The 17,500-nt window shown below is 31.7% G+C and overlaps 1 long non-coding RNA gene and 1 other non-coding gene across 3 annotated transcripts in view; one reads left to right on the top strand and one right to left on the bottom strand.

Moving 5' to 3' along the window:
* LOC137628990 (uncharacterized) overlaps positions 1 to 16,640 on the top strand; it is a 153,668-nt gene extending 137,028 nt beyond the window's left edge. For both annotated transcript variants that reach the window (XR_011041423.1, XR_011041422.1), the window contains one exon: positions 16,524 to 16,640. This is a non-coding gene — a long non-coding RNA (uncharacterized lncRNA). The remainder of the gene's footprint in view (positions 1 to 16,523) is intronic.
* On the bottom strand, positions 4,766 to 4,838 carry TRNAR-UCG (transfer RNA arginine (anticodon UCG)). The gene has a single exon. It is a non-coding gene; the product is annotated as a tRNA-Arg (tRNA).
* Positions 16,641 to 17,500: the final 860 nt, after the last annotated feature.

The following is a 17,500-nucleotide window of genomic DNA, read 5'->3' on the forward strand; positions in this document are numbered from 1 at the left end:
GTATATATCACTAACACTCGTGATTTTTAATTAGTATAAATATCAATTACAACCTATGCCTCTTAGCCGAAACCATGCCTGCGTGGACTCTACCAATGGAACCAGCAAGAGATAGCTCGATTGAGATAACTCAATTGGTTGAGTTCTCATAGGCATGGTTTCGGTTGAGAGGCATAGGTTCGAATCTCTTCCCAGTTAGAAGCTGTTATCATAAATGAATTCCAGTGGATATACATTCCCAAAGGTAGAATTCGATGTTAAACACAACTTCATGTTTTTGTCCACAGTCATTTCTTCTGTGAAGATGTTGAATAGTCCTGAATATATGTGTATACATGTATTGTTTATACATACATATATATATATATATATATATATATATATATATATATATTTATATATATTGATATATATGTGTATATATACAGTATATATATATATATATATATATATATATATATATATATCTGTGTGTGTTTATATATATGTGTGTGTATGTATATATGTATATATATATATATATATATATACATACATATATATATATATATATATATATGTATATATATATGTATATATATATATATGTATATATATATATATGTATATATATATATATATATATATATATATATATATATATATATATATATATATATATATATTCTTCATTCTCACCCTGTATTTCATAATGCTTTTGAGTTTTTATTTCTGTCAGCCGAAGGATACAATTACTTTGCGAAGATTATTACACTTGAATTTATACGGGAACAAATGTCATTTCGGAATGGAAGCTATCAGACAATAAGTAAATGGGATTAACTAAAAAATTATCTAACACATGATTGAAAGATAACTTTTTCACTGAATGTGCAGTTTCATTAATCTCCCTAAAGGCCATGGTGTTGATAGTTACTTTTTTAAATATAGGTTTTATTGGAAATATCAATTTTGCATTATAGGCTGTATTTATACATAAAGAGACATGAGAAAATAAAGTGGATTCGTTATCCGTATCTGTCTGCAATTTAATACGTAACTCAATATACTAAGAATTATCGTTTATTGTTGATAAAGGAGGATTAAACAATAGATATAAAATGGTAGACTGTACCTAATGAATCATATGTCAAGACTACAACTATTTCTCGTTGAATTCTGCTAACCATCTATCATAATACATGCGCATTTGTAATTAACATTATCAGGAGTTTGGCAACTGTGGTATCTCGATTTTTTGTCCTTTGTTCTCACAATTCATTTAACGAATATTTTTTGGACAAATAAGCTATTGTGCATTGATTAGCAATTATTTCTAATGCATAAAGAAAAATTGTGACGCAAAAATATGAGATTAATTAAGGCCATTTGAATTTCAATATCATGAAGTACCAGTTGAAATATTTTATCCGCGAATAAAAGGATTCACTCGCTTCTGAAAATCATCCTTTATGAAATATGTCCCAATTAAAATGTGGACTTTACATTTTTAATACAGTCTTTTTGTGGTCATTAGATTTAAGCCTCATTAAAAATAGAATGGATAAATAGTTAATTTAGAAGTTTTCAATATTCTTATTAATTGGATATGTTGTCTCCTTTATTACAAATACGTAGGCTATATGGAAATGTCTTGCCCGCTATGTTATGGATTTAAATGGTCATAAACCTAATAGTCAATGAAGCTTTAAAATATAATTGATCTTATAGATTATGATTAAGAAGTTACTTGTGATTTATGTGTCCTTATCTTATTTTGCAATAACTTAGATCAATGGTCATTCTCTTGTCAGATTGGAACGGGCATTTGAAAAGTATAGTAATAGTTATAATGATAATTTAGTTAATAAGCAACATTTCAGTTCAATTCCGTATAGTTACTTAATTAGGAAGAAATGTTTAATTCTAGTAATTGTTTTTTATTCGAGAATATGATATCACCCCCACGCATCTCGCGTCAAGGATATGTAAAGCTTTAAGAAAGATTAGGGTAAAAATTCTGTAAGTTTCAATAACCTCCCGTAAAAATTCTTGATGCCACTCAAGCTAAACAAAATTACTCCAAAAGATTATCTGGTTATCGCCGAGAGTAATTTCTTTAAGAGAGAGAGAGAGAGAGAGAGAGAGAGAGAGAGAGAGAGAGAGAGAGAGAGAGAGAGAGAGAGAGAGAGAGAGAGAGAGAACACTTGGATGCATCACATTTGTTGCTTTAATATGGAAGCTTATTAAACGATAGGATATTTTTATGAAGTAAGGATAGAGAGAGAGAGAGAGAGAGAGAGAGAGAGAGAGAGAGAGAGAGAGAGAGAGAGAGAGAGAGAGATGTAACACGTTCGTTACTTTAATATGGTTATATATTGAACGATAAGATATATTTGTGAAATAAGGAGAGAGAGAGAGAGAGAGAGAGAGAGAGAGAGAGAGAGAGAGAGAGAGAGAGAGAGAGAGAGAGAGAGTTCTGGTATATTTCGTGGTTGTTTCACTAATCCATTTTCATTAGGTGTCTGGCACTAATGCCCATTGAATTATTATAAGTCGAGAATCTAATAACCATTTCATGTGCCGGCGATAGAATTTCCCCACCTAGGCAGTTCACTTTTGTCCTGCGCATAATTTCTGAAAATTATTATTATTATTATTATTATTATCATTATTATTATTATAATTAAAAGAGATTAACCACCCCGATCTGAAAACATTTCAAGTTAACTATAATTGAATCTCGCTTCTAATTAAGTCAGTCGCAAATTACAATGAATATATAGAGTTAGATATAATGAATTTATTGATTTTTAAATCTTGTGAGGTAGAATATCAGACTGGTAAAGAGAGAAAAGGTGATGAACAAAGGGAAGTTTAAGTTTATTCATCTTTTTTTTTAGCAAGAAAATTGAAATTAACGGTAGTATAAAAGAAAACGTTCGTAATGTAAGTAGAGCTGGTAATATATATGAAATAGATATCACAACAAATAAAGCGATTAGGAAATACTATAGAAATGATAATACCTTACATGGGGACATAGTCTAATCAGTGCACCTCACGCGGTGCACTGTAAGCATTACTGAAGGGTCTTTGCAGCGTTCCTTCTAATCAAGCTGCGCTATATTTTATCTCCTTCTACTTTACTTCTATTGTTGCTTCCTTTCTTCCTCGATGGTATCCGACCTCTTCTAACCTTTATCTTATATAAGGCTTTACCCTAGATGCCATTGGCGTTGAATAGCCTTACAGGCTCCAACGCATGGCTATATAGTACAAATCTATGAATTCAATCCAATCCCATGATGGTATCGATAACTATATCGAACACATTATGCATTGTAATGTTCTGAGGAAATTACACAAACACCAAGAAGTGATAACACTGGTAATTCCGTTCTGCATATTATTATTATCATTAATATTCTTCTTCTTCTTCTTCTACTTCTTCTTCTTCTTCTTCTTCTTCTTCTTATTATTATTATTATTATTATTATTATTATTATTATTATTATTATTATTATGATTAGTTAAGCTGCAACCCTAGTTAGAAAAGCATGTTGGTATAAGCCCAAGGGCTCCAACAGGGAAAAATGCCACAGTGGGAAAGAACGACCGTAATAATAATGTTCTTAGGAGAAAGAAGCACAAAAAGATCTCAAAACCTAGATGTTCTAGGTGTTCTAGGTTTTCCTTTCGAAAAGAAATTTTTGCTTTTCAATTTAAGGGTCATTGGAGGTGGAACCATGGCTCTCCTGTCTACATTCATTTGAAATTTACCAAACGCAGAATAATTCCTTTACTATAATGTTATAACCAAACATTTGTATTATAAATTTTATTGTAAAAGGATTTCGGTCATCGTGCCTTGGAGCTTAAATAGTGATGTACTGAATATAGAATATATTCGGTTATGGCACATAAACAAGCTTGGTTATAATATATATATATATATATATATATATATATATATATATATATATATATTTACACATATAATCGGTCATTACACATAAAGAAACCTTTCTACAGTATATATATAAATATGTATTTATATATAGATATATATATGAATATAAATATATATATATATATATATATATATATATATATATATATATATATATATATATATATATATATATATATATAAAGAACCCTTTCTCCAGTATATATATAAATATGTATAAATATATAATATATATATAGTATATATATATATATTTATATATGTATATAAATATATATATATATATATATATATATATATATATATATATATATATATATATATTTACATTCAGTATATGTTGGTGGGGATATCTATGTAATTTAGTATAAATTGTCGAGTTTCCTATTTTTCGGGTAAGTTATTTTCTCTGAATAAATTACCCCTACTATAAAGGATTTTTGATATTATTAAGCAATTCCAAATGTTGAAAAGTGATGTTTCTTGACATACTTATTATATAATTCTATGAAATGTATTTATATTTGTATCGAAATATGAATCTATACTTGAACAGCAAGGTTTCAAAAGTTCAAATTACACCCCTCGTTATTTCACCTTTAACAACGGTGCCACTCTGCGCATAGTCTGGCACCGCTCCCACACACTTACGAAACAGCAAGTTTCCAACTTTTGACTAGATAGTCCCATTTTACTTAAGGATTCACAATTTTGTCAAATGTTGCATTGCGATCATATTTCTATAAATGGTAATAAAAAATCGCAACTCTTCTTGCCATATGAAAATTATGTTGATAAAATGAACGATGTGTCCGACCGTGACAGGATTCGAACCTGCAATCTTCGGATCCGAAGTCCGACGCCTTATCCGTTAGGCCACACGGTCGTTGCATTGCAATGATGCCAAATTTGATAAGTTATAAATACTGCTCATGATAAATATTACGCAAATAAGAAAGCCTCTTACATTGCCAGTAATTTTAACAGTCTTTAATAACAGTGTTGGATAAAGATGATAACTTTATTATGCTGTAAATATGAAAAAAGATATCTACTGTATATACACAAAGTCAATGTTTGTTAAGGGATATGATGGCAATAATTAATGTGGGGAATAGAATAAAAATTGAATAAGGGTAGCACGTATTCTGATATCGTCGACCAATATACTAACGTAAATGAAAATGACACTTTGTAAGATTTATATTCAATCGTAAATATATATATATATATATATATATATATATATATATATATATACACAGTATATATATATATATATATATATATATATATATATATATATATATATATATATTCCTCTCTGTCTCTCTCTCTCTCTCTCTCTCTCTCTCTCTCTCTCTCTCTCTCTCTCTCTCTCTCTCTCTCTCTCTCTCTATATATATATATATATATATATATAAATATATATATATATATATATATATATATATATAAATAAATATATATATATATATATATATATATATATATATATATATATATCTACAACAATCATGTATACACTATATATACACCCACATTTACTCATACAGTACATGAATATATGTATATATGTATGTATATATATATATATATATATATATATATATATATATATATAGATAGATAGATAGATAGATAGATAGATAGTAAAATTAATCATAGTTATCAGTTGTTCTAATTCACTGCAGAATGTCCCTCTATTATATGTCATTTTCATTAAATGTTTGCCCCTGTCCATTTCTTTTTCTTATATGCTCTTTTTTTGTCTGTTAGTATTGTTCCAATATATTTTCTTTCCATAGCTCTTTGAGTTATAGCTAGCATATGTTATAAGTCTTTAATAAGGCTCTAAGTTTCTGATGCATAAGGTAATACTGGTAGGACCATCTGATTAAATACCTTTATTTTTATAGAAAGGACCATTCTGCATTTCATAATCTCATTTTGTTTATCAAATGCTCTCCATCCCAAGCTTATCCTTCTTTTAATTTAGGTCGGGTGTCCTGGGGAAACACTGACTCTCTGCCCTAAGTGCGTATATTCATTAACAATTTCTAGAGGTTCGTCCATATCTCTTATTTGTTATCTCTGTATTTTCATTGAACATTAACTTAGTTTTACTCATATTCATTTTCAGTCCAACATTTCTGCTTTCTCTATTAAAATTTTCAATCATATTTTGAAATCCTCCCAAGATTCACTAAACAGAACCGTCATATGTAAATCTTGATACTAGATGGGTATAGCCTTGCGATTTCCTATCAGGTTATCAAGACTGAGACTGCTAACAACATAAACAATATATCCCTCTTTTTTTATAAAAGATGGCCGTACCCATTTACAACTGGGTAAACTGTTTTTATGTAAGTGTGTTGACATTAAACACGGAAAACGAGGCGTTTAACACTGAAAATATTACATATTAATATATGTAATTTTCTTCGCACATGCTCTTGTCAGGCCTTTAAAATTTTCTATGGTCATTCACTGTTGAATCCTATTTCTTTAAACTTGTAGCATGTGAAGACGTGTACCATAGCGAAAATTGAGTTAGTATATTACTGTCATAATATCTCAGATGAGGAATATGAATGAATATATCAAATTGAATACTACTATTGTAATAATGGTTTGTCTTAATGGTTAAAATAATTTTAGGCCAATTTCTGCATTGATTTTTTTTTTCCGTTTTATTTGCTAAGTTTCATGAATCTAGTCAACCTGAAAACAAGTGACCTTCTTTTATACATTTTTCGATGTAACTCCCTATTTCAAGATTCTTATAATTTAATTTTTTTTTTAAATAAGCTATTATAAGAAATGAATGCGAAGATAGCGTATAACATGAAGTTTTGTTCAAAATTCAATATGGGTACCATCACTTCTATAGCCAAACAAGAGTGATTCTAATCCTTAAATAGGATTACTTTGAGTGGGCGGGGGTTCGTGATCCAGGAGAACAGAAAACCAATTTGACAGGTAATTGCATCTTTGAAAGTGGCGATCAGTAACTGCATCTATAATTAATTGAAACATTTATAGATTTTTTGATAAAGGATATATAATGATTATAGTATTGGTATTAGAGTTCTCGCATTAGAATAAACAAGAACCCCACAATTATATTATGTCAAGTTTTACAATTAGATGTGACATGTTAGATAGTTTGATCTCTTGAGAGATACGGTTGATTTAATCTGTATAAAAAAGGACATATATTATTTTGATTGAAAATTTTGAAACGAAATAAGAGCAAGATGTTCACAAAAGAATACATAACAATGTTGGTAAATGTTAATGAAGCATGCATTTCATTAATTGCCGTCGTCAAATCGAAGATTTTTTTCGAAGGGATTGTATTCACCCCTGACTGTTTGTGAGTTTATTTATTTGGTTGTGAGCATCTTTACACAAAATCTACTGAACCATGTTTTACCAAAGTTGGTAGTCATGTTGGCTATGACACAAGGATGAAGCTATATTATTTTGAATAAAGTTCATCAAAGTACAAGTATGTAGCAATAATTTGAAAATAATCGCAATGTTAAGTAAAGGGCAAATATTTTGTTAGTTTATTATTTTGGTTGAGAGATTACACAAAAACTAGAGAACTAATTTTAATGAAACTTGATGGACAAGTGGGAAATAACCCAAGGACAAATCCATTAGATATTGGGAAAAAAAAAAAATACATCGAAGTGCAAGTACGCAGTGGAGTTAAGAGGAAAATGAGACTGACGTGGCGAAGGCATGATCTCTTACTGACTGTCCGTCTTGTTACCTCCGACAACAAAGTTAGTAGGAGGTTATGTTTTTACCCAAGTTTGTCTGTTTGTTTGTTTGTGAACAATTTCCTGGCCACAATTTTACTCATAGAGTAGTGAGACTTTCAGGGATTAATTATTATGTTGAGACGTGGTAGTGATTCAATTTTTAAAGTTGTAGTTCAAAGCTCGAGATAAAGGTTAAGCAAAAAGTCGACCGAATTAACCCTAAATCCAGCTGGTTTCCAGAAAAAAACCTGCCTTGGCAAAGGCATGCTCTCTGCTGAATGACTATTTAATGTATTTTCTTTTAACTGGAATCGTACAACTGATTTCACCAGGAATTCTGGGTGAATGGAAGACATAACTTCCCATTTTCGCCCTTCAAGTTCTTCCTAAAATCGTTGGTTTGTTCCTTTAACCAAACCCTGAAGAAAAATGTCACTGGGTGTTAATTCGGGGCTTTTGGCTGGCCACCCAAGCGGACCAAGACGACCCATCTATCTCCCAGGGTAGAGGACATTCGCCCATTCACGAACAACAGTGGTAAAATGTGGAGGATTACCCAGCCAGAAACCTGTGTGAAGTGCAATAGTATTATTTGTATCGTATGGAATTGTTTATATTGGATATCTATATATACATGCATATATATATATATATATATATATATATATATATATATATATCCATTCATGTATATATACATTATATATATATATATATAAATACATGAATATATACTTATACATATATATATATGTATATATATATTATGTATGTATATGTATATATACATGTATATATACATGTATATATATGCATGTATATATATATATATATATTTATATATATATATATATACATAAATATATATATATATATATATATATATATATATTTATTTATGTATATAGGCCTATATATACATGCATATATATACATGTATATATACATATACATACATAATATATATATATATATATATATATATATATATATATATATATTATGTATGTATATGTATATATACATGTATATATATACATATATATATATTATGTATGTATATGTATATATACATGTATATATATGCATGTATATATATACATAAATATATATATATGTATATATATATATATATGTGTGTGTGTGTGTGTGTGTGTGTGTTTTCCAAAAAGGCCCATAAAAGAAACACAGGAAATATAAATAAATCACACTATATTTCGGTCAATAAACATCGACCCTCTTCAGGATGTAAAGTAAAAATGAGGAATACAGTGGAGAGTGACGGTTTATATACGAAAGCAAAAGGGTGTGTTCAATTGTTCTATAGTTGTTATAATTGCTGGAAGGATTAGCCAAATTTAATTACATCCAGGTGCGTCTCCTTATTGTTGAGCCGCTCGGAGGAAGTCTTGACCTCTGATGCATATCTGGTGGTCGGTCTCCGTGGATTATCTTCTTAATGATAGGGTTGAGAAGAGTATTGTCCACTGTGTCAGCTTTCCATTGGCCGCCAGATAGGTTCATTGTGTTAGATTGATTTATGATGGCTGATTCCAGGATCTTCCTTCTGTACGGACAGGTACTCTTAAAAAGCAAAGACGACTCACTCCAGTTAATCTGGTGCCCTAAATCCCTAAGGTGAACGAAAATCCCCGAAAATTTAGGCATCTCTTTTGCTATGAAACCCGGACGGGAAAGTCATTTTGATTATGTGGTGGCCTTTGATAAACATTTCCCTAAAAACAATTTTGAAAAAGATGAAACTTGCCTAAAAGGAATCTTGTTAAATGCATTAGAACAAAATAACAGTAAAAATCCGCTTCCCAGAAGGTTTCATAATGCAATTTTTTCATTAAACAAAACCGATAATATCATCATCACAAAATCGGATAAAGACGGTAAAATAGTCATTCTTGATAAAGAGACGTATGTCAACAAAGTTCAACAGCTCTTAAACGATGACACTACATATGAAAAGCTAACAAAAGATCCCCGTAACTCTATTGCTCCGGAATTTTTCAAATCCGTAAGAAAAAATCGGAAATAATAAAAAAGACATCGAGGTCTTAGAAAAGTTCAAAGTTATGAACCCTTCGTTGCCATATTTTTACGGGCTCCCAAAAACTCAAGGACGGTATTCCCTTACGCCCAATCGTCTCATGTAAAGGGTCATTTATATATAATATATATATCAAAATGGTTAGCAGACTTGCTGTCTCCCCTTTTTAGGGAGCTTTTCTTCAGATCATATTAAGCATGCAGAGGACTTCATTCAGAAATTCAATAGATTAAATATCCCGATAAACAATGTAAAACTCTTGAGTCTTGACGTAGAATCCCTATTTACAAAGGTCCCGATCAATGATGTACTAGGTTTCTTGAGGGAAAAATTAATCCCTTATGAAGATCACTTCCCCCTCGGTATTGAAAAAACAATTAAGTTAATTAAACTATGCGTGTCAAATAACGTTTTTTTTACAAACAGAAATTTGGTTGTAGTATGGGCAGCCCGTTATCTCCAATTTTAGCCAACCTCTACATGGAATACTTTGAAACAGAAATCTTAACAACAATTAAACCTACGAACATGGTTTGGCAACGCTATGTTGATGACATTTTCACATATTGGGATGATAGCTGGGGAGATTTCAATATATTCTTCAATAATCTAAATTCCCTAGTCCCTAGCATAAAATTTAAAACAGAATGGGAAAAAGATGGAAAATTAGCTTTTTTGGACATACTAATTATAAGGGAATCGACGGGGTATAATTTCACTGTGTATAGAAAACCAACTTTCTCTATTTCCTACATTCATTTCTTTAGTTATCACGACATTTCTGTAAAAATTGGAGTAGCTTGCAATCTATTTCTTAGAGGTTTGAGAATCTGTTCCCCAGCCTACCTAAGTAAAGAATTTGAAATCATTCGTAAACAACTCCCCCAGCTATTCTACCCGACGTATGTCATAGAAAAGGCCATCAACAAAGCCAACACGATATATTATAAAGATCATAATGTTACTAACCAAAGATTTTAAAAATAAGATAAAACTCCCATATATAGAAGGTATTAAAAATATAACAAATAATATAAAAACTGAGAACCCCCTTTGTTTTTTCATATCCCAAGACCATAGGAAGCGCCCTTATTAATGTTTATCAAAATAAAAGAGATATAGAATCCGGCGTTTATAAAGTACCATGTGGGGATTGTGAAAAAGTCTAACACAAAAGATCTGTTAGATATGGCTATGAAAACTCGGGGACTTTCGTTTACCTTAGGGATTTAGGGCACCAGATTAACTGGAGAGAGTCGTCTTTGCTTTTTAAGAGTACCTGTCCGTACAGAAGGAAGATCCTGGAATCAGCCATCATAAATCAATCTAACACAATGAACCTATCTGGCGGCCAATGGAAAGCTGACACAGTGGACAATACTCTTCTCAACCCTATCATTAAGAAGATAATCCACGGAGACCGACCACCAGATATGCATCAGAGGTCAAGACTTCCTCCGAGCGGCTCAACAATAAGGAGACGCACCTGGATGTAATTAAATTTGGCTAATCCTTCCAGCAATTATAACAACTATAGAACAATTGAACACACCCTTTTGCTTTCGTATATAAACCGTCACTCTCCACTGTATTCCTCATTTTTACTTTACATCCTGAAGAGGGTCGATGTTTATTGACCGAAATATAGTGTGATTTATTTATATTTCCTGGGTTTCTTTTATGGGCCTTTTTGAAAAAACATGTTTAACTGTTCGATTACAGTTATAAGTAAGACATATATATATATATATATATATATATATATATATATATATATATATATATATATATATATATATTTATTGTTTCATAAAGATAAACAGATTAGATATCTTAACTAACCAATTAATTGGAATTTGTATAAGAAATGTGAAATACAAATTGATCTCCAGAAATCATGTGAATTGTACATTTTGGGTGGAATAAAAATTGCTATTAGCTTAAAAGGATAAATCGCAGATTTTAAACTGATCATTTATCGTTATCGCCTGGCATGCAAAGTTCCAAGGATTCTATATCGCGGTAACTATATTTAGCGTTTTATATAGTAAAAAGCACACTAATAGAAGAAGTAAGTTTTATATAGAATATACAAAAGTGTAGAGAGAAACAATCTTTTGAACATTGTGAAATCACGATTAGGCATTTGTCTTATTTTCAGTTTCCTGTCAGCCAGAGGATGTTATTAATAGGGTTTTGGGAGACTTAAGGGGTGTTTTGAATACGATGTTTTATCAAAATAAGATTTTTTTTAGGGGGGGAGGGGAGAGGGAGTTGAAATCCACTTGTGGCCTTTAGTTAGGCAATTGTTAAGTCTCGTTGAATTCCAGGAATAGTAAGGTGGCTGGCTGTTGAATAACTCTGTGGCTTAGAATAAATGGTTATCGTAAAGAAGATATAGGGAAAAAGCCCCCTCCCATTTATTATCGTTTTACCAAACATTAACCAGTTACAAAAACATCAAAGGTAAAGTCTTATAACATAGTGGAATGATAATCATTTCCACAAAAAGCAATTCTTTCGCAACATATCTCATGACATTTCCTCTTGATGAACGGGAATCAAGGCTCGTCCCCCCCCCCACCCCCCACCCCCCCAAAAAAAAATTAATCAAAGGCAACGAAAGGAAAAGCGGCTTACACCTAAATCCCACTCTACGAAGGGCAATAGGTGCGGTTGGGTACTCGGGAGAGCAAGAGATCAAGCATAGCGCAAGGCCAAAAGGCATAGCGCTGGGATTGTAGTCAGGTCGAAGGGGGGCAGAGCAGGATACACTGGACTGAGTCACTCCGGGCTATCGTTACTAAAGTTAGAATGAAAAGGGCTCGAATAATATTGAAAAAAGGAAGTAATTGCCTTGTGAGATTTTCTATTAATTTCTTGCTAATTGTTTCTTGTACTGTACTTCGAATTTTAAATTGTCTTCTTGGAAATCCTTTCTGGTATTTGTTCTTCGGCTTTCTGTTCCAATAAGTGAAATGCTTTTAGAAATGTGTTCTACGCTGTATCCTTAAATCTTGCGAAAGAAGGCATGATAATGAGACCATTTGTGACCACAGACAACACATGCAATGTTCATTGCTTTCAAAACTATTACAAAAGGTGAAGCAAGTTACAACGCCATTATGAATTTTCTTTTTTCGACAACTCTTTTTCTGTTCGTGTTGCATAACGCTTGGTCAAAGCCCCCCCCCCCCCGTTACAGTTATTGCTAGAAGTCATGTAAATAGGTACTTACCAAAATATTAGATACAACCATTACACTTTTTCTGTGCAGAAAATATTTTAAGTAAAATTGGATCCCACCATTGCATTCACTTAGTGAAAACCGTAGCAAGTTGCCTTAGACTGTTTGTTTGCATGACAGGGTTATGTAAAGTGTAATCTTTTTTGGTATATAAATTATGGAAAGGAGTGAACACACATGGCAAATACACACAAACATTATATGTATATACATAAATTATATTTTTGTAATATATATATATATATATATATATATATATATATACAGTATATATATATATATATATATATATATATATATATATATATATATATGAAAATGGAAGAATATAAATAAAGTATAAATGACCACAGAACATTTTTGTGAAACCAATATAACAGTAGAGAAATGAAGAACTGAATGCCATACACGGATAGTAACAGAAACGGAAAAGACCATGCTAAATATAATAGAATAGAGGAATCTTGTTCGTTCAAAGAGAGAAGCAGTTGTCAAGTCATGGTGATTGGTTACATGCTATATAATACTATTTTTTTAGTCGATATTACATTTGCCTATTGCAGCATGATTCCGAATATTTGAATGTTCTTGGCTGCATACTCTTCAACCGTTTCAAAAGCTAACATCGATCCGTAAAGTTAAAAAGTGAGACAATTGTTAGATCATTCTTAGGAATCGGTTTCTCTGCTAAAGTAGAAAAATTTTGTTTAATAATTTTAAAGGATATCCGTCTAAAAGTATCATCATGTATAATGTAGGAAGATGAATAAAATTTATATTTAGGAATTGTAGGAATTCTTGCAATAATACAAATCTTATCATTTAGCATTCTGTTAAGCAGTTTAACAAAAAAACGTAGCCTTAATTTTACCCGGGCTAGGAATTGAACCTAAGCATGTCGGAAGTAGGTTGGCCAGGGCACCAGCCACCCGTTGAGATACTACCGCCACAGAGTTATTGGGTCCTTTGACTGGCCAGACAGTACTGCATTGGATCATTCTCTTTGGTTACGGTTCTTTTTCCCCTTTCCTACATATACACCGAATAGTCTGCGTATTTTTTATATAGTCTTCTCTGTCCTCTTACACCTAACAACACTGACGTTTATTCTTCTAGATATTGTTGAGTGGTAGAAGAGATTCTTTAGCTATGGTATGCAGCTACTCTAGGAGAAGGATTCTCAAAAATCAAACCATTGTTCTCTAGACTTGGGTAATGCCATAGCCTCTGTTCCATGGTCTTCCACTGTCTTAGGGTAGAGTTCTCTTGCTTGAGGGTACACTTGGGCTCACTATTCTATGTTATTTATATTCCTCTAAATTTTTTAACGTTTTTATAGTTTATATATGAAATATTTATTTTAATGTTGTTACTGTTCTTAAAATATTTTATTTTAATTGTTGATTACTTCTCGTATTTCCCTCTTTCCTTTCCTCACAGGGCTATAATCCCTGTTGGAGCCCGTGGGCTTATAGCATTCTGCGTTTCCTTGTAAGGTTGTAGCTTGGCAAGTAATAATAATAATAATAATAATAATGATAAATGAAATTTTGGTGCCGAAAGTCTTTCTCACAGAAGAATACTTCCAAAGAAAAGAGGAAGTTTAAATTCCTAGTACATATTTTTTTCTATCAAAAGAGTTGCGTTAAGCTTTTTAATAATGATTCTCGTTCAGAGAATCGTATTGGATATGATGTAATCTAATAGTGTGAATCATAAGTATCTAATTTACCTGGCTTTGCCATTGTATTATTATTATTATTATTATTATTATTATTATTACTTGCTAAGCTACAACCCTAGTTGGGCTCCAACAAGGAAAATAGCCGAACGAGGAAAGTAAACGAGGAAAACTTGAATATTTTAAGAACAGTAAGAGCATTAAAATGAATATTTCCTATATCATCATCATCATCATCTCCTCTTACGCCTATTGACACCAAGGGCCTCGGTTAGATTTCGCCAGTCGTCTCTATCTTAAGCTTTTAATTCAATACAGTACTTCTCAATTCATCATCTCCTACTTCGCGCTTCATAGTTCTCAGCCATGTAGGCCTGGGTCTTCCAACTCTTCTAGTGCCTTGTGGAACCCAGCTGAACGTTTGGTGAACTAATCTCTCTTGGGGGGTGCGAAGAGCGTGCCCAAACCATCTCCATCTACCTCTCTTCATGATCTCATCCACAAATGGTACTCGAGTAATCTCTCTTATAGTTTCATTTCTAATCCTGTCCTGCAATTCAACTCCCAATATCCTTTTGAGGGCTTTGTTCTTAAATCCACTAGAGATTGTTTCATTGTCATACTATGACTCATATCCACAGAGTAACACCGATCTCACTAAACTGATATATAGTCTGATGTTTATATGTAATTTCAAGCGATTTGATTTCTAAATTTTACCTAACCTAGCCATTGTCTGATTTGCTTTTTTCAATATTTCACTAAACTCTAATTCTAAAGACCCTGTATTGGCGATCATAGTTCCTAAATACTTAAATGATTCTACCTCATTATTTCTTTCTCCTTCCAATGATATTTCCTATATAAACTATAAAAACTTTAAAAAGAGAAGAGAAAGCGAAATGAGATAGAATAGTGTGCCAGAGTATACCCACAAGCAAGAAGAGCTGCTTACCATAGCTAAAGTCTCTCTTCTGCTCATGCCAAGAGGAAAGTGGCCACTGAACAATTACAGTGCATTAGTTAACCCATTGGGTGAAGAAGAATTGTTTGGTAATCTCAGTGTTGTCAGGACTCAGGTGTATGAGGACAGAGGAGAATATGTAAAGAATAGGCCAGACTATTCGGTGTATGTGTAGGCACAGGGAAAATAAACCGTAACCAGAGAGAAGGATCCAATGCAGTACTCTCTGGCCAGTCAAAGGATCGCATAACACTAGCGGTCGTATTTCGATGCGTGTCTGGTGCCCTGGCTAACCTACTACCTTCAATCTACTACAATGGCGATTTTGAACGTTTTCGCGTATCTTTTATCTAATGGTAATTGATTTCATTTATTTACTGCACTTGTCTCTTGAGTGCCTATCTATTGCGAGACGTTTTATTTATCCATAAATGTGTTTTAAACTAGTAGTGTGTGTTTTCTTTATAAGTTATTTAAATTTTCTAGTAAGGAGTGATAGTGATATACATAACTGGACATAAATGTTATTTATATATTTTGTTTTCTTGACGTTTGTCGATAAGTGATATGAATATTTGTATGTTTATATAATAGCATGCTGGTGTCAAAGACCAACATAATTTTGATAATCCTATCATAATTGAAAAGGAACTATATTTTGTAATTATTTATGTTTTGTGCCCATTTATCATGTTGTGTAACAAAAGTATTAATGTTTTGTTGATATGAATTCTTGTTTGTTTTCTTACAACCGTTTAGTATTATATCTATAATTTGTGTTTTGTTGCTGTGTAGTGATAGAAATTAGTGATGAGTGGCATTCTTTTCATTGTTTCTTTAGATTCACCACCTGGCGCTGTGTTTGCAGGAGATGCCTCACACACCATACCGAATGCTATGTGTCATATGTTAAGGACTATTCATAATGTAACAACAAAGAAGAGACATAAAAGGAAATGAAAATGTGAGTATACAAAATTTTGTTACATGTTCATGGTAAATGGTATGGCAAATTGTTAAGTGTTGGTAGGATTTAGTTAGATTATCTCACCTAGAGTTCAATCCATTCGATTATTATTATTATTATTATTATTATTATTATTATTATTATTATTATTAGTTAAGCTACAACTCTAGTTGGAAAAGGAGGATGTTATAAGCCCTTGAGCTCCAATAGGGAAAATTATGAGTGAGTAATGGAAATAAAGAAATTAATTACAAGTAATGAACCATTAAAATAAGTTTTTTTTTTAAATATTATGAACATTGAAATAAATCTTTCATATAGAAACTACTAAAAAGCAAGAGGAAGGGAAATAAGGTAGAATAGTGTACCCGGGTGTACCCTCAAGCAAGAGAACTCTACCCCAAGACACTGGAAGACCGTGGCACTGAGGCTATGGCACTATCTGTTGATCTTTGATAAATGAATGATTCTATGACAACCATACATTTATGTATATGCATGTAGATCTAAAATCCTATACGCGGTAGAATTTTTAGCTCTGTATGTTATGCGAAGAAGTTATTATTATCATTATTATTATTATTATTATTACTAGCCAAGCTACAACCTAGTTGGAAGAGCAAGATGCTATAAGCCCAAGGGCTCCAACAGGGAAAAATAGCCCAGTGAGGAAAGAAAATTAGGAAATAAATAAATGACGAGAATAAATTAACAATATATCATTCTAAAAACAGTAACAGCGTCAAAACAGATATGTCCTATATAAACTATTAACAATGTCAAAAACAGATATGTCATATATAAACAATAAAGAGACTCATGTGTGCCTATATATATTAGAGCTGATTCAA

The sequence above is a fragment of the Palaemon carinicauda genome, chromosome 37 (genome assembly GCF_036898095.1).
Source record: "Palaemon carinicauda isolate YSFRI2023 chromosome 37, ASM3689809v2, whole genome shotgun sequence".
NCBI classification, from domain to species: Eukaryota; Metazoa; Arthropoda; class Malacostraca; order Decapoda; family Palaemonidae; genus Palaemon; species Palaemon carinicauda.